The sequence below is a fragment of the Salvelinus sp. IW2-2015 genome, linkage group LG8 (genome assembly GCF_002910315.2).
Source record: "Salvelinus sp. IW2-2015 linkage group LG8, ASM291031v2, whole genome shotgun sequence".
NCBI classification, from domain to species: domain Eukaryota; kingdom Metazoa; phylum Chordata; class Actinopteri; order Salmoniformes; family Salmonidae; genus Salvelinus; species Salvelinus sp. IW2-2015.
The window spans coordinates 44,192,599-44,220,067 of record NC_036848.1 but is presented as its reverse complement, the minus strand read 5'-3'; the positions used below and the strand labels follow the sequence as shown (position 1 = coordinate 44,220,067).

General features: G+C 43.0%; 1 long non-coding RNA gene across 2 annotated transcripts; it reads left to right on the top strand.

The window, feature by feature from the left end:
- Window positions 1–224: 224 nt before the first annotated feature.
- LOC111967052 (uncharacterized) lies at window positions 225–27,469 on the top strand. 2 transcript variants are annotated; one of them, XR_002877727.2, is made up of 4 exons: window positions 225–675; window positions 23,119–23,305; window positions 25,705–25,841; window positions 26,262–27,469. It is a non-coding gene; the product is annotated as an uncharacterized lncRNA (long non-coding RNA). The 2 variants fall into 2 exon arrangements; XR_002877726.2 differs by lacking the exon at window positions 25,705–25,841.

Genomic DNA, 27,469 nt, shown 5'->3' with positions numbered 1-27,469 from the left:
TGAATCTCCTGCAGACTCTGCATTTTTATAACATAATTCCCTTACATCAAATGTCAAATGCTTTGATCCTGGGGGGAATGGGCCGAGGTTTTTGATTGACATCGACCTTGTCCCCTCTTGAATAATTATGAGCGGTTTAGACATTAGTGCCTCCCATTCTCATGATTTATGCATCGGCTTCTAGCTTGCTGTGCACTGCTCTGGTCAATCAGAGGTTGCACCGGTAGGCGTGCTAGCGATCCATACATAGGCTACTGCAGCTGTGGCACATATGACTTTTTGTTGTGAATCGGTCCGGCAACTATAGTTGCTCGGTTGAAGTTACCTGCGGCGGTGGGATTGGCTACTTCCGAGTGGCGCGTGCGGGTGAACATGTAGACAGTATTCTATTTGGCCTTTAGACCTATTTGTCCTTATATTATGACCGAATTAGACTATTGGAAATAGAAAGTCCATAGACATTTCAGTTCAGTATATTTGGCTAGGCGGTGTAGCTTTTTAATTCGCTCTGTTGTGGTAGTAGGCTAAGATAACGTCAGCTGTAGCGAGCAATTTCGCTTGAGGATCTCAAAGAAACCGTCTGGCTGCAGTTCTCTACAGCGGCTACCGGTTGTCGGCAGGCTATTTGCTGCTGATGCGAAGCGGCTAGTGAGGCTGGAGAGAGAGTCAAGCAAGGTAAGGCTACTGTAGGGGTTATCTGTCTTACTTAGGCAGTAGGCTTGACATTAAGCTAAATTAAATCTTTGTGAAATCCCATTTTTTTAAACGGACACATAAATTATATCTCCACCCTGATCGAAATTGCCTGTCAAAGCTGTAGCCAGTAGCCACCCTCCCCACCCCCTACAAAAACAAATGTTCAGTACAGTGTAAGCAAATTGTTGTCAATGCCAACAGGTTACATTGTGTCATGTTTGCATCCACAAATGGATACAGTATCCCAATTTGCATGTGCATTTCCATGTGAAAATCAATGCTTGGCATTATTCCACACCACTGGTCTGGTTCCAACAATGGGAGTTATCAGTTATTGTCAAACTGCTGGACTGGATTGTCTTAACTTCAACAGGCAGCTATTAATATGAGATGTAGTTACAGTTGGATACATAGGAAAGTAAATGTATTGTGTAATATTCTTTTCAGTAGCTACTGCTTGTCTCTGCACTTGACTACAAGCCAAACAAAAATATATCACACCATGACAAAGAGCTGTGCATAATAATGTCAGTAGGCTAGTWTATAGTAAGGAGTAGTTATAGATTGTTACACCAGATAATGTGATTTAACCAAAGATCTTTGGTATCCATTACTGGGAGTTACAGGTTAGGCACCGTTTGGTGTAGCACAGAGAATTTAACCAACCTTACRGATACTATCTTCATTCTGGATTTGGCCAAACATGTATCTTTGCAGGTGGTGTATTTGAATTTAGAAAATGCTCCATTATTAAAATAAATATTTGTTTTGCTCCATGAAGTAATCCAACAATGTGTAGTATTAGTATTTAGTATTTAGTAGTATTTTTAGGGGTCCAAACAGGAAACAAAACACAACAAATAAAATACTTAATTTACATAATAACATAATATAGATAACACTATATCATACTACATAATCTCCTGCCTCTGACTCGCGCTTCAGAAACAGGAAATGGCTCCTTCCCTATGAGCCGTTATGGATTACACAAGCCAAGGATTCGTACAAGGCCACCCACCTACAAAATACAATAAATAATACAATGCAAATTACAATACAAAATATATAAAAATGTCTCTTCACATGTCTCCACAGTCCCCATGTGCTGTAAGGGGTTATTTTGTCATCTTAAAAAAAAAAAAATCTGTTTTTATTGCTAGCTTGAGTTACCTGGGGTGGCAGAGAGAGAACCATGTAGTCATGGCTCTATTTCATATTGTACGTTTCCCAGCCTCTGTTCTGGACCTGGGAACTATGAAGAGACCTCTGGCTGCATGTCTTGTGTGATACCGATGAGTGTCCGAACTGTGTGCCAAGTGCTTGAACAGACAGTTCGATACCTTCAACACATCACCACCTCGCACAAAGACCAATAGTAATGCAGTCTATTGAGCCAGGAAAGATTGACATGAATGTTACTGACATTCTGCGAAGAGGACAGACCTCTTCCTATTTTAGCAAGCTTTGAGTCGATATGTTTTGACCATGACAGCTTGCTATCTAGGGTTACACCCAGCAGTTTGTCTCTAATTGCTCAATCTATTCAATAATAGATCTAGATGAGGTTTAGGGTTGAGTGAGTGATTTGTTCAAAAAAATATTATTTTAGTTTTTGAGATATTTAGCACCAGCCTATTTGCTAGTTAACCATTCTAAAACTGACTGGATGTCATTTATTTATTTTACTGCCGTAGCCGACGTGTATATACTTTTGAGTCATCAGCGTACATAGACACAGCCTTTATTCAAGGTCAGTGGAAGGTCATTCGTAAAAACAGTACAAWAATGGCCCAAGCTGGCTGCCCTGCATGCTTCCGGGTTAAGCGGGCATTGTGTCAAGGAGCAGTGTGGATTGGCTGGGTTGTGTTTCGGAGGATGCACGGCTCTCGACCTTCGCCTCTCCCYATTCCGTACGGGAGTTGCAGCGATGGGACAAGACTGTAACTACCAATTGGATACCACAAAATTGGGGAGAAAAAGGGGTAAAAAAATATATAAATTAAAATAAACTCTCAATCCATGATAAGGCAGAGGATGKAAATCCATAACACCTARGTATTTTCAGCAATAGGTTATGATCAATGATATCAAAAGCTGCACTAAAGTCTAGCAAAACAGCTCCCACAATCTTCTTACTATCAATTTCTTTCAGCCAATCATCAGTCATTTGTGTCAGCGCTGAGCATGTTGAGTGCCCTTCCCTATAAGTATGCTGAAAGTCTGTTGTAAATTTGTTTTCTGTAAAATAACATTGCACTTGGTCAAGCATTGTACTTCAAAAGGTTGCTAAGCACAGGTAACAGGCTGATTGGTTGGCTGTTTGAAGCACTAAAGGGTGCTCTGCAATTCTTGGGCAGCAGAATGACCTTTGCCTCCCTCCAGGCCTGAAGGCACACACCGTCTTCTAGGCTTACATTGAAGATGTGGCAAACAGGATTCGCAATGTATTCCATTACCAACCTCAGCAATTTACCATCCAGGTTTGTCAGTACCAGGTGGGTTGTCCTTATTTATAGAGAGAAGATATGAAATAGACAAGATGGATTACTTCATGGAGCAAAACATTTATTTATTTTATTAACGGAGCATTTTCTAAATTCAAACACACCATCTGCAACTGGACATGGACATTTTAGAAGATACATGCTTGGCGGAATCGTGAACAAAGATGGTATCGCAGTTAAGATTGGTCGAAAATTCTCTGTGCTACACCAAACAGTAACTAATCTGTAACGCACAGTAATGGATACCAGAAATCTTTGGTTTAAATCACATTATCTGGTGTAACAATCTAAGTAAGCTAAGTAAGTAGCTGTTCCTACTTGCTGTGTGGCTTCAGGTCAACACCTACCTCATTCTGCCTCTTATCTGACATTTGCTGATGGCACAACAGTGGTAGGCCTGATCACTGACAACGATGAGACAGCCTATAGGGAGGAGGTTAGAGACCTGGCAGTGTGGTTCCAACGGCATCATGGCTGGAACACAGAAGTCCGACCAGTGGAGGTGGGCTGCAGAGGTTTTGTGGCAACATCTACAACCAGACTGCTTAGAGACCTGGGAATTAAGGGCCAGAGCCAGCGTTCGGCAATCAAAGCTGTATCAGAGGCGGCAGAAGGCAGCAGTCAATGGCTCTGGATGAAGAGGAAAGACCCCAGCTGGGCCCCGAAGTGAGAGGGCCAGGAGGTATGCGGTCAACAATGCTTGACTCAGGGAGGAAGACACCCCTGCCATGCATAGTCCCATGGGARGTTGGCTATCAACAACAAGGCAACTCCTATGACTAATTGGGAATGGGACGCAAGCGTAGGATTGATCACCCTGTCGCTGGCCGCCTTTGGGGAGGGTGTATAGTGTGAAAGGCCGAAACACCCTAGGAACCAAAGGTACACTACTGACGATGCGCTCCCCAAATTTCACCAGTCTCACTGTTCATGAACTCTTGGAAGTGCATGCACAAAGGATAGTAYCATCTCATCCTYTGTTCTTGGAATCCCTCAATGTGAGCAATACAAAGGAGCTGATCGTGGACTACAGAAAAAGGAGGTCCGAACAGGCCCCCATTAACATCGACGGGGGCTGTAGTGGAGRGTGATGAAAATGTCAAGTTCCTTGGTGTCCACATCACCAACAAACTATCATGGTCCAAACACACCTAGACAGTCGTCAAGAGGGCACGGCAACACTTTTTRCCCCTCAGGAGACTGAAAGGATTTGGCATGGGTCCCCAGATCCTAAAAATGTTCTACAGCTGCACCATTGAGAGCATCCTGACCGGTTGCATCACCGCCTGGTATGGCAACTGCTCGGCATCTGACCGTAAGGCGCTACAAAGGGTAGTGCATATGGCCCAATACATCATTGGGGTCCTACTTCCTACTGCCACCCAGGACCTATATACTAGGCGGTGTCAGAGGAAGGCCCTCCTTTGTTTTTACACTGCTGCTACTCGCTGTTTATTATCTATGCATAGTCACTTTACACCAACCTACATGTACAAACTATCTCAACTAACCTGTACCCCACACATTGACTCGGTGCCGGTACCCCCTGTACAGTATATAGCCTCGTGTTTGTTATGTAATTTTATGTTACTTTTTATTTTTTTACTTTAGTTTATTTAGTAAATATTTTCTTAACTCTATTTCTTGAACTGCATTTTTGCTTAAGGGCTTGTAAGTAAGCATTTCACGGTAAGGTTGTATTCGGCGCATGTGACAAAAACTATGTGATTTGATTTGGTTGGTTCCCCCTGACAGGGTCTCAGGACAAATCTCAGGACAAATGTAATAAACTATTTTGTTTTTAATCTGCTCCAGCTCAGCAGGAAGCTTGCAAATTCCTCTATCAAAACATAACACCAATATTTTTTWAATCTCACACTACATTCCACAATTATTAGAGAACTATACAGTATTCATAACAATCACAGCCGATGTAAAACAACAGGCACTATAGCCTTTGTTGAACCAATGAAATGGTTCAACAAAGAGGCATCTATTAGGCTATAGTGCCTGTTGTTTTACATCGGCTGTGATTGTTATGAATACTGTATAGTTCTGTAATAATTGTGGAATGTAGTGTGAGATTTAATAAATATTGGTGTTATGTTTTGGGATTGATTTGAGCTTTTCGCAGCAAAGTACGTTCATCTCTAGGAGGCAGAACACGTCTCCTTCCTGAGCGGTATGACGGCTTCGTGGTCCCGTGGTGTTAATAGTTGCGTACTATTGTTTGTACAGATGAACGTGGTACCTTCAGGCGTTTGGAAATTGCTCCCAAGGATGAGCCAGACTTGTGGAGGTCTACAATTTTTTTTCTGACGTCTTGGCTGATGTCTTTTGATTTTCCCATCATGTCAAGCAAAGAGGCACTGAGTTTGAAGGTAGGCCTTGAAATACATCCACAGGTACAGCTCCAATTGACTCAAATGATGTCAATTAGCTTMTCAGAAGCTTCTAAAGCCATGACATAATTTTCTGGAATTTTTCAAGCTGTTTAAAGGCACAGTCAACTTAGTGTATGTAAACTTCTGACCCATTGGAATTGTGATACAGTGTATTATAAGTGAAATAATCTGTCTGTAAACAATTGTTGGAAAATGTACTGTGTCATGCACAAAGTAGATGTCCTAACCGACTTGCCAAAACTATAGTTTGTTAACAAGAAATTTGTGGAATGGTTGAAAAATGAGTTTTTATGACTCGTAACACCTGATTCAACTAATCATGTCTTGATTGAAGTCTATGATTAGTTGAATCAGGTGTGTACTGGTCGGCAAGAACAAAAGCCCAAGTCCACATTGATCTCTGTGAATACGATTGGACACCCCCCATGTTATAAGTGCTACTTTCTTGATGAATAGCAATGACCAGTTTATTTTAATAACTTTAGGGAAGATTCATATAATCCAATTTTACATAAGAAAATGTCAGTTTGTAAGTTTMAAAATTTGTAAATTAATTAAAATTGATTATTTAATTAAGAGGCAGGCTTATTTGGAACACCCATGGGCTTAAAGGGTACACTCAGTACCCATTTAAGCACAATCCAGACTTTTTACATAGTTTATCAAATATTTTTATGTCTTAAAACATGTAAGTAAAGTCATAACTTCACATGAGAGTTTCATCTTTTATTTTAATATGCACTTTTCTTGCAAAAATTTAGGGCAGTATACATTAGAAATGTTAACTTAGATTTTGGTGGGTAATTTAGTTCTCTTGCTTTGTCCATCTCTCTTTATCTTTGTCTCTTTTTCTCTGTCTCTCTCCATCCCAAACTCACTCACACACATCTGTGATTTAGTATGCTGGAGACAGTGAGCGTGTTATGTGGATAGATTTCCATTATGAGGTCATGTTTTCTGCTGTCCAGCGTTAAACTGTTGTCTTTTCACTAGGTTATCTTTGTCCACAGGGAGTTACAAGGCGTTAGTTTCCATCATCCCAGCCAGACACTATCCCACTATATACAGACAGGTCTAGGATGGACCCGGGGTGTAGGAATGGAGAGAAAATACATTTGTTTTAAAGTACAACAGTAAATCCCTTTTTATTGTTAAAAAAAATCCTATTCAGTCACATGATCGGCCTTCCTAGCTCTTACTAGACATGAACTGTGACTATTTGCTGCCATGCATTGCAATTTACAGTACCCTTGCTTCACAACAGGGTAATAGTGGATATTTCATGCTTTACCGGTAGTACGTCTTACTTGGAGTGGTTAGAATGGATTTCGGGATTACTGCCGACACAAGAAGTGTAATAACATTGCTCGGTTCAGGTTTTGAGACTGACTGTCTGTTGTCTAGGCACGTCAAAGCGTCTCTTTCTGCTGCGTATTATCAGCCACCAACCGTAGAGGAGAGCTTTGGGTGGGAGTCTCTCTGGATGCATTCCAAATGGCTAAAGTAGTGCACTATGTAGAGAATAGGGTGTTATTCGGGACTCTCTTTCATGCTCTTCCTTTTTCGCACTCCTTGTCTCTATCTTTCTCTCTGTCTCTCTCTGAATGTTATCAGCATTGAAAATGTGATGAGTTTTCCTGACCAGGTATTAAAGGTGTTGTCCTCTGGGATGTCGATTTTAATGGTAAATGGCAACTCTATGCCCCATTAATCAGGAAGAGCAGTCATGAAATCAGAGAGCAAGCACGGTCCACTGTCATGGAAATAATGTCAGATGGGTGCTTTATAGTATTCTTTTTGTTTAGGATGGGTGTGTTTGGAGTCTTTTTAATATAGAGCAAAATGAGTTTTACAAGGGAATTTTATGTCTTTTTTGTTGTTGCGCAACTCCACCCTCCCGGACCAATAACTAATTAGTATGCAAAAGCAATCTCTTATATGAGGTAGCAGAAATTACCCTTACAAACATTTATTGTAAATCTCTCTCCGGGAAAGGAAACAAACTATATCAGATGGAACATCCATGGTGGAAAATCTGAAGATAAAAATTTGATTTCTGATATGATAGCCCTGTGTGTGTGTGTAGTGGATTATACATTGAGCTCAACTCCTTTAATTAACTAAGGATTCTACACAGGCGTTACCACACACATTGACGTTCTGCTTTGATTCTGTAAATATGGTGCTGCAGATGAAGTGTTCTCACATCACCTTTGTCGTCCTGTTATAGAGATCTAGATGCGTCCCAATTGGCACCTATTCCCTATGTATTGGTGCACTACTTTTGACCAGGGCCCATAGGGCTCTGGTCAAAAGTAGTGCACTAGATATGTAATAGGATGTGATTTAGGACACACAAGATAAACAGCAAGGCCTTTTTGCTCAGCCTCTGTGAGTTGTGTGTCTGTCAAAGGAGTTAGTGTCTGGTTGCTGTGGGCTGTCTTAACCTTTGTCAACTGCTCCCGGGAGTTGGAGACCTTTATTAAGTCTTGATGGATGGAACAGGTCTGACAGTGACAGTTCTGCGTTCTAGTTCTAGAGCCTTTGGCCAGGTGGACCAGGCACCTGAGGTCACACAGAGCATCTGAGAATATTATTTTCTATGTCTCAAAGAGCACCCTATTTCCTATATAGTGCACTACTCTTGACCAGAGCCCATAGTTCTCTGGTCAAAAGTAGCAACTATAGGGAATAGGATACCATCTGAGATGCAGACATCCTGTCTCTATGTTTAACCTTGAAGGACCTATTCTCATCACAAATAGTARATACTGTAGTATCTTATTTATTTGACTGCAATTGAGTGGTTTAAGTCCTAACCTGTCCATATCTCAACTTTGAACAAAATGTCTCCCTTTTATGTGTAAACGTCTCATGTAGTTTCAATAGTTGGGAGACAGCTACTGGCATCAGAATGGTTTTGTATGAGAACATATGTTGCTTATCTTTCTTCAAAGGATCAGGCTCTGTACCCTTAAAGGGAGAATCCAGCAGTACAACCAAATATTACAACACATGATCAAAGCACTTCAGTGTTTCATCCCTGAAACACAGCTGAGGCTTTACACACATGTAATTACTGTTGTGTAACAAATATGATCATAGTACCTTTAATCGTAGAATAACTGAGGCTAGTATTTCTACAGTATGTTGGTAGAGAATGTATACTACAGTAGAGCTCAGTAAAATGCAGCATTGACTGACTGTGTGTGTGTGAGTGGCGTGCTGCACATCTCGACAATGCCTCATGCCTGGTCTGACGTGTCCAGTGTTCCGTTCACACTCTCAGCCTCCTGTCCCCCTCAGCCTCCTTTCCCCTCCCCTCCACTCCTCCTCATCCTCTATTAGGGCTCTGTGTGTCCTCCTAGTTTCACCAGAGCAGCCTCCTGTCTCTTTGTCTGACTGTCCCCTCCACCCTCTGTGTGTCCACTAGCATCACCAGGGCGAGACCGACCCTGCAGACATCTATAGAGGCTGCCAGCCCAGTCCCCTAATCCCTTCAGACAGCCAGACGTCACTTCTGTGCTGCGGCACAGTATAGACTTCTGCTCTCAGTAGAGTCCGTTTTAGATGTGCAGCATAGTACAATGTAGCCAGTAGGCCATATCCCTAAAATAGACAACCAGTGATAGCAGTTATATTTCCGGTCAGTCAGTGGCTGATGTGATTCGAGCAGGGCCTGTGTTGCTGCATCCTGCTCTGAAATGTAATTAATCTTTCCTCTGGACAAGCCTAAATGTGTGTCAGTTTGTACTGTGTGTTTGTCACTGTGTGTGTCTGTCTGTATCTCTGTGCCTCAACATGATGGAGCTTTCTGATTCTGAAGTAGATGGCCATACAGCCAGGATGTTGTTGTGTAAACAAAGAGGAGCTTCCGTAGCCAATCAATCTGCTGCTCCAAAGCCTCTTCTGGGGGACCTGGGACCCTTGTTAGCCAATTAGGCTGCTGCGTCTGCCGGCTCCAGCTGCTGACAGCAGATAAATAGCAGACTGTGGATTCATCAGGGCTGAGAGCTATGACTTTCTGCAGCTTCCCAAATGGCAACCTATTCCCTATTTAGTGCAATACTTTTGACCAGAGCCCAGGGACACCTTTGGGACGCCTCCTCTCTATCTTTTCTGTTTCCCAATCCCCAAGGCTGGTCTCCCTCTCTCATCCCCAGAGTCAGGAGCAATCGCTGACCCCTGACCTCCCGGCGAAGCAGTTATTTCAGCCCTCTGCCTTCTGTTGGGGTGTTTGTCATTGTTCTTCTCTTCCTATCTCTGCACAACAGGGGACATAACTCATCCAACCATTGTCCTCTCCTCTTTTCCTCTCCTCATTCACATCTGTCGCCATCGTKGGCACATTACCAGGGACATTGCCATCAGTCTTAAAGCATCTGATAAAGAAAGAAAACATAGCTAGTAGTACTGCAATTGTCTGTCAGATAGTCCCCTCTATAACACTGTATGATTACTAAGAAGAGTGGTGTCAGTCGGTACTGTATACTAAATGATTGCGTTGAGTAGATGTATAGTGACATTTGATCGTACAGAGGAAGTGCTGCCTGAGCTGTTTTATGTGCTCTGCAGCAGCAGGCCAGCGTGCCGTGAAGTTGACACTGAGGCAGTTACAGTCCGTTATATAAATAAGCAGGCTAGTATCTGACCTTTATGCTTACACTGGGCTTAGTAGCAGGAGGAGTGCGTCCCAAATGGCACCCTTTTTGGTAGTGCACTACTCTGGTCAATATGTAGGGAATGTAATTTGGGATGCAACCTGGGGCTCTGGGATGTTCTTGTACAGTGTTTTATTGAAATACCCTGATGAAGCCATACACCGAAACTAATGGTTTTAACAATAAACAATTGTTTTTGAAGCAAACTTTCATTGTCTTCCCAAGAGTTTCTGAAACTGGTTTAATCTATTTAAGTATTTTATCAGGCTAACTTCATTGGTATGGTGTTTTGGCTGACACACCTGTGTTTGCATGAAGGGAATGTATTGTCATTCACACAGCTTGTGTTATGATGAGCTGTGAGGATGGAAATATAAGGTGGGACAGTGGAGGAATCTAGGCTGGGCTACAAGCGTCCAAACCACTCCTGCCTGAACTAGTGTAGGAGGAATCTAGGCTAGGGGACACGCGTCCAAACCACTCCTGCTTGAACTAGTGTAGGAGGAATCTAGGCTGGGCTACAAGCGTCCAAACCACTCCTGCTTGAACTAGTGTAGGAGGAANTTGAACTAGTGTAGGAGGAATCTAGGCTGGGCTACAAGCATCCAAACCACTCCTGCTTGAACTAGTGTAGGAGGAATCTAGGCTGGGCTACAAGCATCCAAACCACTCCTGCCTGAACTAGTGTAGGAGGAATCTAGGCTGGGCTACAAGCGTCCAAACCACTCCTGCTTGAACTAGTGTAGGAGGAATCTAGGCTAGGGGACAAGCGTCCAAACCACTCCTGCTTGATCTAATGTAGGAGGAATCTAGGCTGGGGGACAAGCGTCCAAACCACTCCTGCTTGAACTAGTGGAGGAGGAATCTAGGCTAGGGGACAAGCGTCCAAACCACTCCTGCTTGAACTAGTGGAGGAGGAATCTAGGCTAGGGGAAAGCATCCAAACCACTCCTGCCTGAACTATCCAGCAAATATTCACACATCAAATACTCTTTTTCGAGCAAAATTATTGATTGAGATAATAAAAAGAATATTGAGTTGTGGATTGTGATTGTTAAGGGAAATACTCTGTGGTTTTTGAGAAATGGGAATCCAATTTATAATAAGTTGTGGAGTGCAAATAGAATTGTGCTGCTGGTTGAGCACAAGGGACATGGGAAATGGAATGGCAACAAGCCTACTAAGTGAACTGCTCTTTGCCAGGATTATTATCCAAAAGGGAAGTGAGTAGAAGGTTACGTCCCAAATGGCACTCTATTCCATATATAGTGCACTACTTTTGACCAGGGTCCATAGGAAAATAGGGTGCCATTTGGGACACTGGCATAGTCCGCTGCCTCCAGTCCAGTTACCAAAACGACCAGACGTAGTCAGCTGCCTCCAGTCCAGTTACCAAAATTGTGTCCTTGTTCAGGCACGGCTGTTCATTGTGTTAACAGTTCGCACAGACCGATGGCCTTCTGAAGCCAGCTATAAATACCCTAGCATTTTTGGCCCAAAATACACATGAGCTAGTGCAAATGGATACGCTGGTTCCCACACAATAGTCCTAGTAGCAATGTATGAGAAGTTGAGGTTATTACGCTATAGGCTCAGGCTTTTCCAATGGACTACACATTTGTGAGTGAACTGGATGTTAGCTGTCCCTCTCAATGGCTATGTACTGAACAGTAAGCTGCTTTCAGGAAGTCTCTTCCTGCCTTCCCTCAGTGCTTTTAATTGATATATAGCCAAGTCTTAATGGTCTCTCAGACATCCCATTTGCAGGGTGGACATTCTGTACTTCACCCTTTGAAGTCAGGTGGTTATCTCCCACAGCCTCAACCTGGGACAATGTGTTTCCATCAAATTAGATTTGAGACCAGCTACAGGAGAGCGAGAGAGAGACAACCTCGGGCTACAGGGTCAATGATTCTCTGGGGGCTACAGGAAGCCGCGGGGAAGGGGACTGTTGCTGTTCTAATGAGCTGCTAATTAATATCCAACAGTACACAGAGCACCCCATTTTGAATCTCACTGGGAATTCCATGGAAGAGAAAATATCCCTTTTTGAAGAGGAACACCCTAGGAGTCCCTTGGCGTGCATTTTACTTTAGTGAGTGGGTTTATGATGCTATACAATGCGATACTGTCAGTTCTGTATTTCCACTGTGAGGACAGAACTATTTAGGAGAGAGTACTCCATGTGGATCCATCTCTAATTGTTACTAACAGGTCTCTAATGCGATCCATTTCAATCACATTTATTTTATAAAGCCCTTTTTACGTACGCATTTGTCACAAAGTCCTTTGTGTTGTTGATGTTGAGGTTGTTTGTGTTGGGAGTGGGACACACTGTGGATTAGTTAGTGCCCTGGCAAACAACTCTAGTAATAAAACTTGTTGCTTGGCCAGCAGAACTTGTACTTGTTGATGTAGGCACAGGTCACTCAAGCATCCCATCTTAGTAAAGACAAGCAATAGGTTAAGGTGGAGGAGCAGGAAAAACCTGGAGCATTGCCTCATGTTCTTCAGGAGAAGTCAGACATATAGGCGACGTTGGAAATCTGATTACAGTCCTGATTTAGAGAGTAATGGGAAAAGCGGCTCGCTTGCCTTGCACTCAGGCTTCTGCTCCATTCAAAGGAAGCCATTCTTATTTCCCTTGAGTGTGCTGTAGTTAAGCCACAAAGCAGATCTGAACCGACAAACTACCCTGTTTCGGCTGTTTAGGAGATATAACAAAGTGTTGGAAGGAGATGCTGATAGACAATAGCTAGAATAATTGCCCTGTTCTAAAGCATCTATTATACCTACTCCCCATGCAACATTTTCAGATTAAAGTTTTTGTCTGCACCTTGGGGCAACCCCTGTGGAGTTGTATGTCTTTGTGTTTCTGTTATTATAGAGAATGAGAGCAGGAGTCGGTTAGGGAGTCCCCAAGCTTCCAACAGTGCACAGAGTTATGTCAACCACTTTATCCGAGAACCTACAGTACCAGTCAAAAGTTTGGACACTCCTACTCATTCAAGAGGTTTTATTTTTACTATTTTCTACATTGTAGAATAATAGTGAAGATGTCAAACATATTAAATAATACATATGGAATCATGTAGTAACCAATAATTTTTTTTAACAAATCAAAATATATTTGGGATTCTTCAAAGTAGCCACCCTTTGCCTTGATGACAGCCTTGCACACTTGGAATTCTCTCAACCAGCTTCACCTACATGATTCCATGTGTGTTATTTCATAGTTTGTCTTCTATTATTCTATAATGTAGAAAATAAAGAAAAACCCTTGAATTAGGTATTTTCAAACTTTTGACTGGTACTGTATTTCTCAAACTGCCATTATAGAAACTATTTCAAACGGCTGTTAGAGTCAATGGGCACCACAATGGTTTTCTCAAGTTGAGCAGCAATATATTTTAGCCCACATTTAAAGCCAGACAGAAAATCTAAATCAAATCAGGCAGTTTACCTTGTTGTTCTTGGGCACAGGGACTATGGTGGTCTGCTTGAAACATGTAGGTATTACAGACTCGGTCAGGGAGAGGTTGAAAATATCAGTGTACACACTTGCCAGTTGGTCAGCGCATGCTCGGAGTACACGTCCTGGTAATCCGTCTGGTCCTGCAGCCTTGTGAATGTTGACATGGTTAAAGGTATTACTCACATCGGCTACGGAGAGCGTGATCACACATTCGTCAAGAACAGCTGATGCTCTCGTGCATGCTTCAGTGTTGTTTGCCTCGACACGAGCATAGAAGTAATTTAGTTCGTCTGATAGGTACGTGTCACTGGGCAGCTCGCGGCTGTGCTTCTCTTAAGTCCGTAATAGTTTAAAACCTCTTGAATGAGTAGGAGTGTCCAAACTGCCACATCCGACGAGCGTCGGAGCCGGTGTAGTAGGATTCAATCTTAGTCCTGATTTGATGCTTTGCCTGTTTGATGGTTCGTCGGAGGGCATAGCGGGATTTCTTATAAGCATCCGGTTTAGAGTCCCGCTCCTTGAAAGAGGCAACTCTACCCTTTAGCTTAGTGCGGATGCCTGTAATGCATGGCTTCTGGTATGTATGTACGGGCACTGTGGGGACGACGTCATCGATGCACTTATTGAGGAAGCCAGTGACTGATGTGGTGTACTCCTCAATGCCATCAGAAGAATCCTGGAACATATTCCAGTCTTTGCTAGCAAAACAGTCCTGTAGCTTAGCATCTGCATCTGACCACTTCCATATTGAGCGAGTCACTGTCACTTCCTGCTTTAGTTTTTGCTTGTAATCAGGAATCAGGAGGATAGAGTTATGGTCAGATTTGTCAAATGGAGGGTAAGGGAGAGCTTTGTATGTGTCTCTCTGTGTGGATTAAAGGTGGTCTAAAGTTTTGGATTTTTTCTTCCTCTGGTTGCACATGAACATGCTGGTAGAAATGAGGTAAAATGTATGTTTCCCTGCATTAAAGTCCCTGGCCACTAGGTGTGCTGCCTCTGGATGATCATATTCTTGTTTGCTTATGGCCTTATACAGCTCGTTGAGTGTGGTCTTAGTGCCAGCATCGGTTTGTGATGGTAAATAGACAGCTACAAAAAATATAGATAAACTTCCTTGGTAAATAGTGTGGTCTACAGCTTATCATGAGATACTCTACCTCAGGTGAGCAAAACCTTGAGACATCCTTAATATTAGATTTTGTGCATGAGCTGTTATTGACAAATAGACACAGACCGCCACTCCTTGTCTTACCAGAGGCAGTTGTTCTATCTTGCTAATGCACAGAAAACCCAGCCAGCTGTATGTTATCCATGTCGTCGTTCAGCCACAAATCGGTGYAACACAAGATATTACAGTTAATGTCCCGTTGGTAGGATAGTTTTGATCGGAGCACATCCATTTTATTATCCAATGATTGCTTGTTGGCTAATAGGACTGATGGTAGAGGAGGATTATGCACTTGCCATCGGATTCTTACAAGGCACCCCGACCTACGTCCCCGATATCTCTGTCTCTTCTTCATGCGAATGACGGGCCTCGTCGGGTGTCTGAAGTAAATCCTACGTGTCCGACTCGTTAAAGAAGAAATATTAGTCCAGTATGAGGCGTTACTAAGGCATAAGAAAGAGCTGTATAATGACATTTGGAAGAGTTGTATAAATAGTAGGCTTGGGCGGTATCCAGATCGTCATACCGACCTTGTACCGGGATATTCGGTAATACTGGCACTGGACACAAACCCCACTGTACTTGTAAAATCCCATAGAGAATAACTAAATGTGAACGATCGCATTGAAAATGTATACAGTCTCTGACCTGTTGTGTTGTTTTCAATACCGTCAACACCTATTATGTTGACGGTATTGAAAAAAACAGCCCATGGCCATCTCCAAATAATCCAGTATACGGTATACCACCCAAGCCTAATAAAGACATTAGGAAGAGCTGTATAAAGATATTAGAAAGAGCTTGTCGGGAAGTGTGCGGTGTGCCCGAATACACAAGTGGCAATGAGTAAACACTACAAAATAGTTCAAGTTTCAGATGCTTTTACTTTGTCTTACGGCTCTTACTTGCTAAGATTTTAGTGTCTCTGGAGTTTTAGTCTACAAAGCCGTTGAGGCAAGAGGGTGGTTAAAGATGGCGGCCACCTGTAGTCTCAGGCGGTGGCTTCACTGGCAGAGTCCGCAACTCTCCTTCTGAGGAGTCTGTAGATGGCGAGAGAAACAAAGGAAGACACAGCATGCCTAGTCTAACTGCTCCCATTGAGTGAGGTCCAGCCTGCACTCTTGTGCCAGTCAGTTGATTAGGGAATGCCTTGCAGGTGTGCTGATTAGTAATCCTGCACAGGTGTGTTGGGTGGTGCTGTCTTCGGCTGGCCTGGTGCTGAACTGAGTGCTGCTGTCCACTGTGTTGCAGTCCGTGCCGCTGTCCATGGTGCTGAAGTGAGTGCACCTGTCTCCTGTGCGGAGGTAGGTGGCACTGTCCATGTTGCTGAACTGGGCATTCTTCAGCCACAGTTAGGCATGGGCATTTCACGGTGCCACAAAGCTGTATAAAGGCGTTAGGGGGAGCTGTATAAAGGCGTTAGGGGGAGCTGTATAAAGGCGTTAGGGGGAGCTGTATAAAAGGCGTTGCGGAGCCTGTATCAGGCGTAGCGGGAGCTGTATAAAGGCGTTAGGGGGAGCTGTATAAAGGCGTTAGGGGGAGCTGTATAAAGGCGTTAGGGGGAGCTGTATAAAGGCGTTAGGGGGAGCTGTATAAAGACGTTAGGGAGAGCTGTGAGACATAAAGGCAAGAGCATTGTAGCAGAATAGTGGAAGAGAGGAGAGGCAGGATGTGAATGCACATATTTACCTCAGCAATTTATCAATGAAATGGAGACACTAAGTGTCATTCCGGGATAAAGATGAATGCAGTAATTTATACGGAAATCATACCGTATGAACAGAATTGAATGATAGCCTGGTAGTATCAGCACTTAAAACAGTGATTTAAAATATTTGGATACATTCCATAGACTTGTTGTGAAACAGGACMGTGGTAGTCTAATATCAGCTGATCTGTATGGATGAAGACAGAGATGTTTTCATCTACTTCCTCGTCTCCTTTCTAATCAGCATGTGGCCAATGGAACCTGGGGGACAGGTGGGCTGCCTCACCTGACCCCTGTCTACTGCCTGACCCCTAGTCTTCCTGTGTGTCTAGACTGGTGTATCAACCTCAGGGGATATCCCCCTCTTTCCCCCACCCATAAATTGTTGCTTTGCCATTTATTTTAACTCTAATCACTGCCCTCTCAGCCAGTGTACTGTCATGAGAGGGCAACACAGACCACGTCTAGGCTGTATGTTTTGTCATGTAATAAGGTGTTTCATGACAAAGACCATAATGTTTCCAGTTTACATCTCTCACTTCTACACAGATATCTCAGAATGATGCTAGACACTTGTTCAGACACATCCAAAACATTTGTTCAAATACATTAGTTGTAGAGCCAATAACTCATGCATGAAAACTCATAGATAAAGCACTACAAAATGTTCCCTGCAGGGGTAAAAATGTACAAATAATTATGATATCTGAAATCTACTCAGAGTCCATGTGACACCCTTGAGGAAATCTAATTATTGTGACTCAGACAGTTAGTCTGAAGAAGCCTATTGTACGCCAGTGGCATTCTATCCTCATGAATGCAATTTTGCCCTAAATGGCACCCTATTCCCTATGGGCCCTGGTCAAAAGTAGTGTACTATATAWTGAATAGGGTGCCATTTGGGATACATACCAAATCTAATTTTGGCCTGTGTTTGAAGAGGGCGCAAAGCAGACAGACAACTGCATTGGGTAGTGGACTAGACTGGAGGAGCTCAGTGGTGAGCTATGGTGAAGAAGGGGCTCTCTGAAGCCAGACTGAGTTGAAATTCAATTTGGGATGTTGGTAATGTTTCCTTAAGTCAATTTTGATGAAATCTTAGCTACTGACTGATCTCTGGGTAAACAAATACCTCTGTCAGTTCTTAAACTTCTGAAATCCCTCCTTCTGTTCTCCTATAATTATTTGTAAATAAATAATTTATACTTGTCACTGCATTATTCATGTTGTGCTTTTCTTTTGTTCTCTGTCTATTCAACATCAATTGAGGCTTGTACCTTTTTCAAGTGATCATGTTTAGGTCATCCTGTGCTCTCACAGAAACCAAACAAAGACAGTGCAACTTGACAAGCAGAATGTTGTCAAACAGTTGTCTGTCTGTCTTTGTCTGTCTTTCTAGCTCTCTGTTGTAATGTCATAATGAGTACAGTTACATGCACAAAACTGAATGTAGGCATCTTAGAAGTAGTTTTCACGTACAGACTATATGTCCGAACTCGGAATCAAATATGCTTATTAGGGATGCACGATATATTGGTGAACATATCGGAATCAGACGATATCTATGGGGGTACCACAGGGTTCAATTCTCGGGCCGACTCTTTTCTCTGTATATATCAACGATGTCGCTCTTGCTGCGGGTGATTCCCTGATCCACCTCTACACAGACAACACCATTCTGTATACATCTGGTCCTTTTTTGGACACTGTGTTAACTAACCTCCAAATGAGCTTCAATGCCATACAATACTCCTTCCGTGGCCTCCAACTGCTCTTAAACGCTAGTAAAACTAAATGCATGCTTTTCAACCGTTCGCTGCCCACACTCACCCGCCCGACTAGCATCACTACTCTGGACGGTTCTGACTTAGAATATGTGGACAACTACAAATACCTAGGTGTCTGGCTAGACTGTTAACTCTCCTTCCAGACTCTTATTAAACATCTCCAATCCAAAATTAAATCTAGAAATGGCTTCCTATTTCGCAACAAAGCCTCCTTCACTCACGTCGCCAAACATACCCTCGTAAAACTGACTATCCTACCGATCCTCGACTTTGGCGATGTCATTTACAAAATAGCAACCAATACTCCACTCAGCAAACTGGATGCAGTCTATCACAGTGCCATCCGTTTTGTCACCAAAGCCCCTTATACCACCCACCACTGCGACCTGTATGCTCTCTGCGGCTGGCCCTCGCTACATATTCATCYCCAGACCCACTGGCTCCAGGTCAACTATAAGTTATGCTAGGTAAAGCTCCGCCTTATCTCAGCTCACTGGTCACGATAACAACACCCACCGGTATCACACGCTCCAGCAGGTATATCTCACAGGTCATCCCCAAAGCCAACTTCTATTTGGCCGCCTTTCCTTCCAGTTCTCTGCTGCCAATGACTGGAACGAATTGCAAAAATCGCTGAAGCTGGAGACTTATATTTCCCTCAATAACTTTAAACATCAGCTAACCGATCGCTGCAGCTGTACATAGCCCATCTGTAAATAGCCCACCCAATCTACCTACCTCATCCCCATGTTGTTTTTATGTACTTTTCTGCTCTTTTGTACACCAGTATTTCTACTTGCACATCATCATCTGCACATCTATCACTCCAGTGTTAATTTGCTTAATTGTAATTACTCCGCTACTATGGCCTATTTATTGCCTTACCTCCTCCCGCCATTTGCACACACTGTATATAGACTTTCTTTTTTGTCTATTGTGTTATTGACTGTATGCTTGTTTATTCCATGTGTAACTCTGTGTTGTTGTTTGTGTCTCACTGCTTTGCTTTATCTTGGCCAGGTTGCAGTTGTAAATGAGAACTTGTTCTCAACTAYCCTACCTGGTTAAATAAAGGTTAAATAAAAAAAATCTAATTAGTTAAAAATGCCATAATCGGTATCGGCCGATGTCTAGTTTAACGCCACTATGTGCAAAACTGATGTCAAAGCTGACGTGCATACCTATATAACGTAGGTACATGACGTAATGATGCCACGTAAAATTATGCGCTATACGTGCAACACAGCATTCCTAAACTAGCCCACAATGTCTGCTGTGTGGATCGAGCAGTCTACAAGTCGAGCAGTCATTTGAAAGAGTGAGTTGTCTCGCTGACATTTTCTTAAAGGCGAAATCCATTAAAGCCAAGATAATGGAATTTATTGCCCTTGACAATCAACCGTTCTCTGTCGTATGTGATGTTGGCTTTCGCCGACTGGTCGAGCACCGGTACACACTACCAAGTGCGCAATTTTTCAGATGTTGCCCTACCGGAGTTACACAGTAATAGCGTCACTGGTATTAGCTTCACGACATACTATGGAACGCCGTTTGGATCTTTGCGTGTCAAAAAAGATACAGTAGCACTGTCTAAGCTGTACAAAAAAGTCGGCTAACAAGCAAACACCGGCCACGAACGTTGTGTTTACAATATCGCGTTGGTAATAAAGCATCATTTGTTCGACCGCAACTTCTGGGGTAGCTAGCTTTAGCTTGGTACCAAGCTAGCACCAATACATCCAGCCTGAAAACAATAACCAGTAGAACCTGCAGTCATTTTCATTATTCTTAGCAATGATTTAGGAATCCTTGTGAGTAAGTATTAGCTAGGTAGTCACTTGTTCTTCGCCTATTGAAATTGAACTTCAGTTCATGAAAATAAATAGCTAGTCAGCTTTGGGCAACAGGGCTAAGTTGCTAACATTATAAGCAGTCAGCCAGCTTCATCTGGCTAGTGAGGCTCAACCGCACTGGGTTATGTGTGGTGAAGCTAGCCACAATAGTGGAATTTGCAGGTTTGCCTTTAAAATGAAAGAATGTCATTGACAGTAATGCAAATGAATACAAATAGTAGAATTATGCCATACTTTTATTTTTAAGGCTAACCGCAAAGTACACTATTGTGGCTAATCCTTATTGTGGCTAGCTTCACATAGATTGGTCCAACCACTATTAATCAAATAAGAACTGTCTTATAAATTAGGGTTATTTTAGATGATGACACCTAGCTATATAGTTAMCTAGCTACTGAAACAGATGTTGTGTTATTTGACACGTCAAATAGTGTTATTTGAGGTGTATCCTTTTTGACACACAAAGACCCAAACGGCGTTCCATAGAAATCCTGGTTGAGAATGAAACGACTGAACAAATGAACAACGAAACAGCACATCAAGTAAGTGAAAGAAGTAGGTTTTGATTATGTTTTACTGGTAATGGGGACATACGTAAATGCCAACAAAATAACTTGTGTGTAACCTTTATTTAACTAGGCAAGTCCGTTAAGAACAAATTCTTATTTATAATGACTGCCCGGACGACGCTGGGACAATTGTGCGCCACACTATGGGACTCCCAATCACGGCCAGATGTGATACAGCCTTGATTCGAACCAGGGATTGTAGTGACGCCTCTTGCACTGAGATGCAGTGCCTTAGACCACTGCGTCCGTGTGTGTGTGTTAACTATTTAACTGTACTAGAATGCTTAAAAGGCCACTAAAATTGTAAATATTGGTTATCGGTATCAGTTTTATTTTGGCAAGGGATTTATCGGTATCGGTCAAAAATGTCATATCGGTGCATCACTAATGCTTATTATTTTGATTGGCAATTTTCTTCATTTATCAGAGTGCCATGTAGCCTGATTTCAGATGTCTATGTAAACAGGATTATTAGTAAAATAATTATTATTGGAAAGCATGTAAACGTTTTAATCGAACTATACTGAACAAAAATATAAATGCAACATGTAAAATATTGGTCCCATGTTTCATGAGCTGAAATAATACAAAAAAATGTTGTGCACAAATTTGTTTACATCCCTGTTAGTGAGCATTTCTCCTTTGCCAAGATAATCCATCCACCTGACAGGTGTGGCATATCAAGAACAGCATGATCATTACACAGGCCACTCTAAAATGTGTCATTTTGTCACACAACACAATGCCACAGATGTCTCAAGTTTTGAGGGAGTGCGAAATTGTCATGCTGACTGCAGGAATGTCCACCAGAGCTGTTGCCAAAGAATTTAATGTTAATTTCTCCACCATAAGTTGCCTCCACGTCGTTTTAGAAAATGTGGCAGTACATCCAACCGGCCTCACATCCGGCTTCTTCACCTGCGGGATCGTATGAGACCAGCCACCCGGACAGCTAATGAAAATGTGGGTTTGCACAACCAAAGAATTTCTGCAAAAACTGTCCGAAACCGTCAAGCTCATCGGCGTGCTCGTTGTCCTCACCAGGGTCTAGACCTGACTGCAGTTCTGCATCGTAACCCACTTCAGTGGGCAAATGCAAATGCTCACTACTGGCATGCTGGAGAAGTCTGCTCTTGACGGATGAATCACGGTTTAAACTGTATGATGGCAGACAGCGTGTATGGCCTTGTGAGGGCGAGCAGTTTGCTGATAACAACATTGTGAACAGAGTGCCCCATGGTGGCTGTGCGGTTATGGTATGGGCAGGCATAAGCTACGGACAATAAACACAATTGCATTTTATCAATGGCAATTTGAATGCACAGATACCGTGACAAGGTCCATTGTCGTGCCATTCATCTGCCGCCATCACCTCATATTTCAGCATGATGATGCGTGACCCTATGTTYCAAGGATCTGTAAACAATTCCTGGAAGCTGAAAATGTCCTAGTTCTTCCATGGCCTGCATACTCATCAGACATGTCACCCATTAAGCATGTTTTGGATGCTCTGGATCGACGTGTACGACAGCATGTTCCAGATCCCGCCAATATCCAGCAACTTCGCACAGCCATTGAAGAGGATTGGGACAACATTCCACAGGCCACAATCAACAGCCTGGTCAACTCTATGCGAAGGAGATGTGTCGCTCTGCATGAGGTAAATGGTGGTCACACCAGAGACTGACTGGTTTTCTGATCCATGCCCCTACCCTTTTTTTAAGGTATCTGTGACCAACCGATGCATATCTGTACTCCCAGTCATGTGAAATCCATAGATTTGGTACTAATTTATTTATTTAAATTGACTGATTTCATTATATGAACTGTAACTCAGTAAAATCTCGTTGTTTATATTTTTGTTCAGTGTACATCACAGTTCTTGGTGCAACACTATGTTTGCATCTAAAATGGTACCCTATTCCCCCATAGGGATCTAGTCAAAAGTAGTGCACTATATATTGAATAGGGTGCCATCTGGGATACACCCTATGTCAGTCCACCCACAGTTTTCCATTAACACGCGGGATCTTGCCTGCCTGTGAACACTTTGACAACAGAGTCTTTCAGACATCGCACACTACAATGCAGACTGAGTAACTGCACCATTACGTTAAATACTGTTGTGGTTTCTGCAGGCTAGATTATTCTCTCATGTATCACCACCTGTGGATTTGTATGCCGTTGAACATTATTTTCCACTGTGTGCCAATAATTCTCCCCCTCTCTTTCTCTCTCTCTCTACATCTTTCCATAGTTTTTAATCATCCTTGTATGGGTTTCCCTCCATAGAGAGCTGTGCTGGGTGTCTGCCCCCTTTGTAGTGGGATCAGGATCAGGACTATGGTTCATGTTCCTCATAGAGACATGTAGCACCTCACTGCCTCAGTATCTGGACACCTGGACACCTCCAGACACCTGAACACCTCCGAACACCTGAACACCTCTGAACACCTGCCTAGCCTGCTATCTATTTATGGTGAGTCATCATCTCTCAGGTTTCACACAACTAAGACTACACCTGTCTGACTGGCTCTACAATTATTTAGGTCTAAACCGATGTTACTCATGCTCAGCAGCTCTCTACAGAAACAGGCTGTTGGTGTAAAAGAGAATGTGTTCTCAATGACATACCTGGTTAAAAAAAGGCAAGCACAAAGTGTTCAGAGGTGTTTAATAAGCTGTACCTGTTTTGGCATAAACTGAATGAATAGCGGTTCTGTCAGTCAGGGAATGCATTTCGAGGGTATAATGTAGCTAGCTTTAACTGAATACTGTGCTTTTCTAATCAGGGTGGAACACGTATTGCAAGCTTTGATCTTGGTTAGCCCTTTAGCAGTGATGTTTGCTAATGAGTTTTTTTCCATAGGAGACTAGTAAGGATACAGCCCTTGTAGTAATGTCTAGCAACTACCCAGTTTTATTTGGTAGTGCCTCAGAATAGATTTGATGTTGTTTACCAAGGCAGAGATGGAGAGCCCATCAGCAAAGAATAATAATCTATTCTTCTATTGTCCTTTTTTCAAAGGCTTGTCATCAAAGACCAGCAGTGGCAGATAGGCAGCTTCTCACAAAAGAAATGAATATCACTATAAAAAAATGGGCTATTATTTCGGAAAGAAGTACTGAGTGCTGATCGATGTGTCTGCTTGGGGGCCTCATAATTATTCTGCGACTGCCCAGCCATGAAATTGTTGTTTGGCTTCGAAGTGCAAAACTGTGTATGCGACCGATAAACTTTGATATGATTTGAAATGGACCCAAAATAATTTAGTGAGCACAAGTTTGAGTGTGCAAGGCCTTCTGAGAGAGGGAGAGTGATAAAGTGAGACAAAGAAGGGGAGCGAGCGAGAGGGAGAGAGAAATCTAGAAAGACTGAGAAGGCGAGAGAGTTCAGTGTTTCCTTTAGGATTTCATTCAGCTGCAATTGCCGGGGGGTGGCTGATGGGGTCTTCCTGAGGCAAACATCTATACAACTGGCGGCCCAGCTGAAACTGGTAACTGGTAGTAATCATGGTCGAATTACCGACTGGGGGCCGGGGCCCAGATTGATTTTGTTAGTCACTCTCACTCAGATATCATATTTATAAACTGCAAACATTTCTCTCCAGCCTATCGCAGCGTGTAGAATTGCAGGAAATTATTTATAAAATTGCATGATCTTCTCTCCGCCCCATGGCAAAATGTGTAGAATTGCAGCAAACTTGCTTTGAAACTGTAACATTTTCTCTACGCCCCAGGGCAAAATGTGGGGAATTGCTTTTTCTCTCTGCTGTCAAGAGGGGTGACGCTGAAATGTTTTGCTCTCAAGGTGGTGTGGCCCCCCAACACAATTTCACTTAGGGCCCCCAACAGGCTAGCAAATAAGGTTGGAGTCAAGAAGAAAAGTCTCTGCCAGTAGTTTCTCTCTGTGAGAAGGAAAGTTACAGGGTACCAGGCTTTAAAGTAGCCTCTATAGTTTCTGCTCTGATGCGTCATGACTGGGCTGCTCTGCTATTTTGTTTTGAACAGTGTGTCTGACTCAGTAGTGCAACGTTATGACTGGGCCGTGTGTGTGTGTGTGTGTTGTTTTGAACAGTGTGTGCCTCTGTCTGAATAGCTTCTGACAGCTGTTTAAGGGGTGTAGAGCTGTTGTCGTGGTGCCACTGCAGAGCCGTATCCGTAGTGACAGAAGCCTGGCACACATGGTACGCTGCTACGCAGTGTTGCCCCTAAGACATACTGCAGCAGAGCAGCAAATGGAGTGGAAGCGTAGGCCCATTAAACCGTAGCTCTCCTCAGAGAGGCGACAGAGGCCAACAGCTCCCCCATCTCGCTCTCTGTCGCTCTCTCTCACCTTCTATCTCTCTCGCCTCCTTCTCTCCTCTCCTCTCTCTCCTGCTCTCGCTCTCGCTCTCTGGGCTTGCCTCGCACGGCTCTCATTCCTTCACAGGAAAGTGCTGACACAAACTTTTGTCTGACTAAATGTCTTCTGACCCTGTGACACTGGCTCTTTTGTTCCTTGTGAGACTATGGGGCCGCAGAGCAGACTACAACAATGGAAACACTGTTAGACAGTGTTCTGGAGGTAGTAGAAATTAAAGCTATGGATTGTTCAAAATGTAGTAAATGACATGGAGGTCACTCTGAGGAATGGCTTTTTTGTTTATCAACCACTTTCAAAATGTTCTCTGCAGTGATGTGCATTGTGCTTTTTGACATTAAAGCAAATGGGTAATGTCAAAAGCTGCAAGAGTTAACCATTCTGCCACTGTTCTGTAAAAGGCGGTAGGTGTCGATGTTGGCCTGTAAAGCGTGGGCTTGGTGAATGACTCTTAATTTTCAAAGTGAATGATTACAATCAGCACTTGAGAATGTATGTACCTTTGTGAATACCAGTTATTTAGATACTGGACACTACTGCTTGCTGCTCAGCTATAGAGGATGATGATGACTTTTGCCAGGTTGGTGCATGGGATCTTAGGAACAGCGTTCATCCCTGTTGGTGGGAGTGTGTGGAGCTCCAGTAGCTGCAGGTAGGTGTGTGTGTGTGTCAAATGCACTTCAAACTCACAAATGACAACCAGCGAAGGCTAACCCCAATTCGCAAGGAAGACAATCCAGTTGCGTTATGATGAACAGTGAACAGTCCTGCCCCTTACCTGGTCTTGTTTTATAGATGTAGTCCTTTTGATCTTTGCCTGTTTCATTCATCTGAGTTTGTAGTGACTTTGAGCTCAGTATGACTCGATGCCACAAATCCCTTCAGATTAAAGATGGCACTGGGACTTATTCTCTCTCGCTCTTTTGTGACATGTCACGGCTGTTCAAAGAATGTGATGCAAGTGAAGTATCAGTGAGATCTGGTTATAATTCATGAAAGGATTCAAGGAATGGAAACCTTGTATGGCAGACAGTGGTTATATGTCTACTTTGCTCATTGTCATCTGCTATAGGAGGTGACGACTCTGGGAGTGTGGTGCCTGGAAAACAACCTCACTCAACGTCAACAAAACAAAGGAGATGATCGTGGACTTCAGGAAACAGTAGAGAGTGCACCCCCCTAACTACATCGACTGGACCGCAGTGGAGAAGGTGGAAAGCTTCAAGTTCCTTGGCTTACACATCACTGACAAACTGAAATTGACCACCCACACAGACAGTGTGGTGAAGAAGGCGCAACAGAGCCTCTTCAACCTCAGAAGGCTGAAGAAATTTGGCTTGTCACCTAAAACCCTCACAAACTTTTACAGATGCACAATTGAAAGCATTCTGTCGGGCTGTATCACCGCCTGTTACGGAAACTGCACCACCCGGAACCGCAAGGCTCTCCAGAGGGTGGTGCGGTTTGCCCAACACATTACCGGGGGCAAACTACCCGCCCTCCAGGAGACCTACAGCACCCAATGTCACAGGAAGGCCAAAAAAAGCAACTGTCTGTTCACCCCGCTATCATCCAGAAGGCGAGGTCAGTACAGGTGCATCAAAGCTGGGACCGAAAGACTGAAAAACAGCTTCTATCTCAAGTCCATCAGACTGTTAAAAAGCCATTACTCATCTCATATGTATATACACTGTTTTCTAGACTTCTACGGTATCTTAGTCACTTAATAATGTTTACATATCTTGCATTACTCATCTCATATGTATATACTGTATTCTATACTATTCTACTGTATCTTAATCTGTTCCGCTTTGACATCGCTCGTCCGTATATGTATATAGTCTTCATTCATTCCTACTTAGATTTGTGTGTATTGGGTTTATGTTGTGAAACTGTTAGATATTACTTGTTAGATATTACTGCACTGTCGGAACTAGAAGCACAAGCATTTCGCTACACCCGCAATAACGTGTATGTGGCCAAATAAAATTTAGATTTGATTTGATTTATTCAGTAGGGATAGGTGATATCCAGATTTGTGCAATGTTCCTGTATTATATGTATGCAGTTTTACCCGGCAATGCACACGAAGGACGCCATTTCTTGCCAAACGTAAAAAAGCCCTGAGCTGGAGAGAATTGATTTGGCAGATCTTAGATGGTTAAACTTCTAGTTATAAGATGTTTAGCTGGGAAACATTAGTAGTGAACGTGAAGTGTAACTTGATCACCTCTTGGGCTGCACAACAGTGCTCTGTGTACTCTTTGTAAATAAACATAC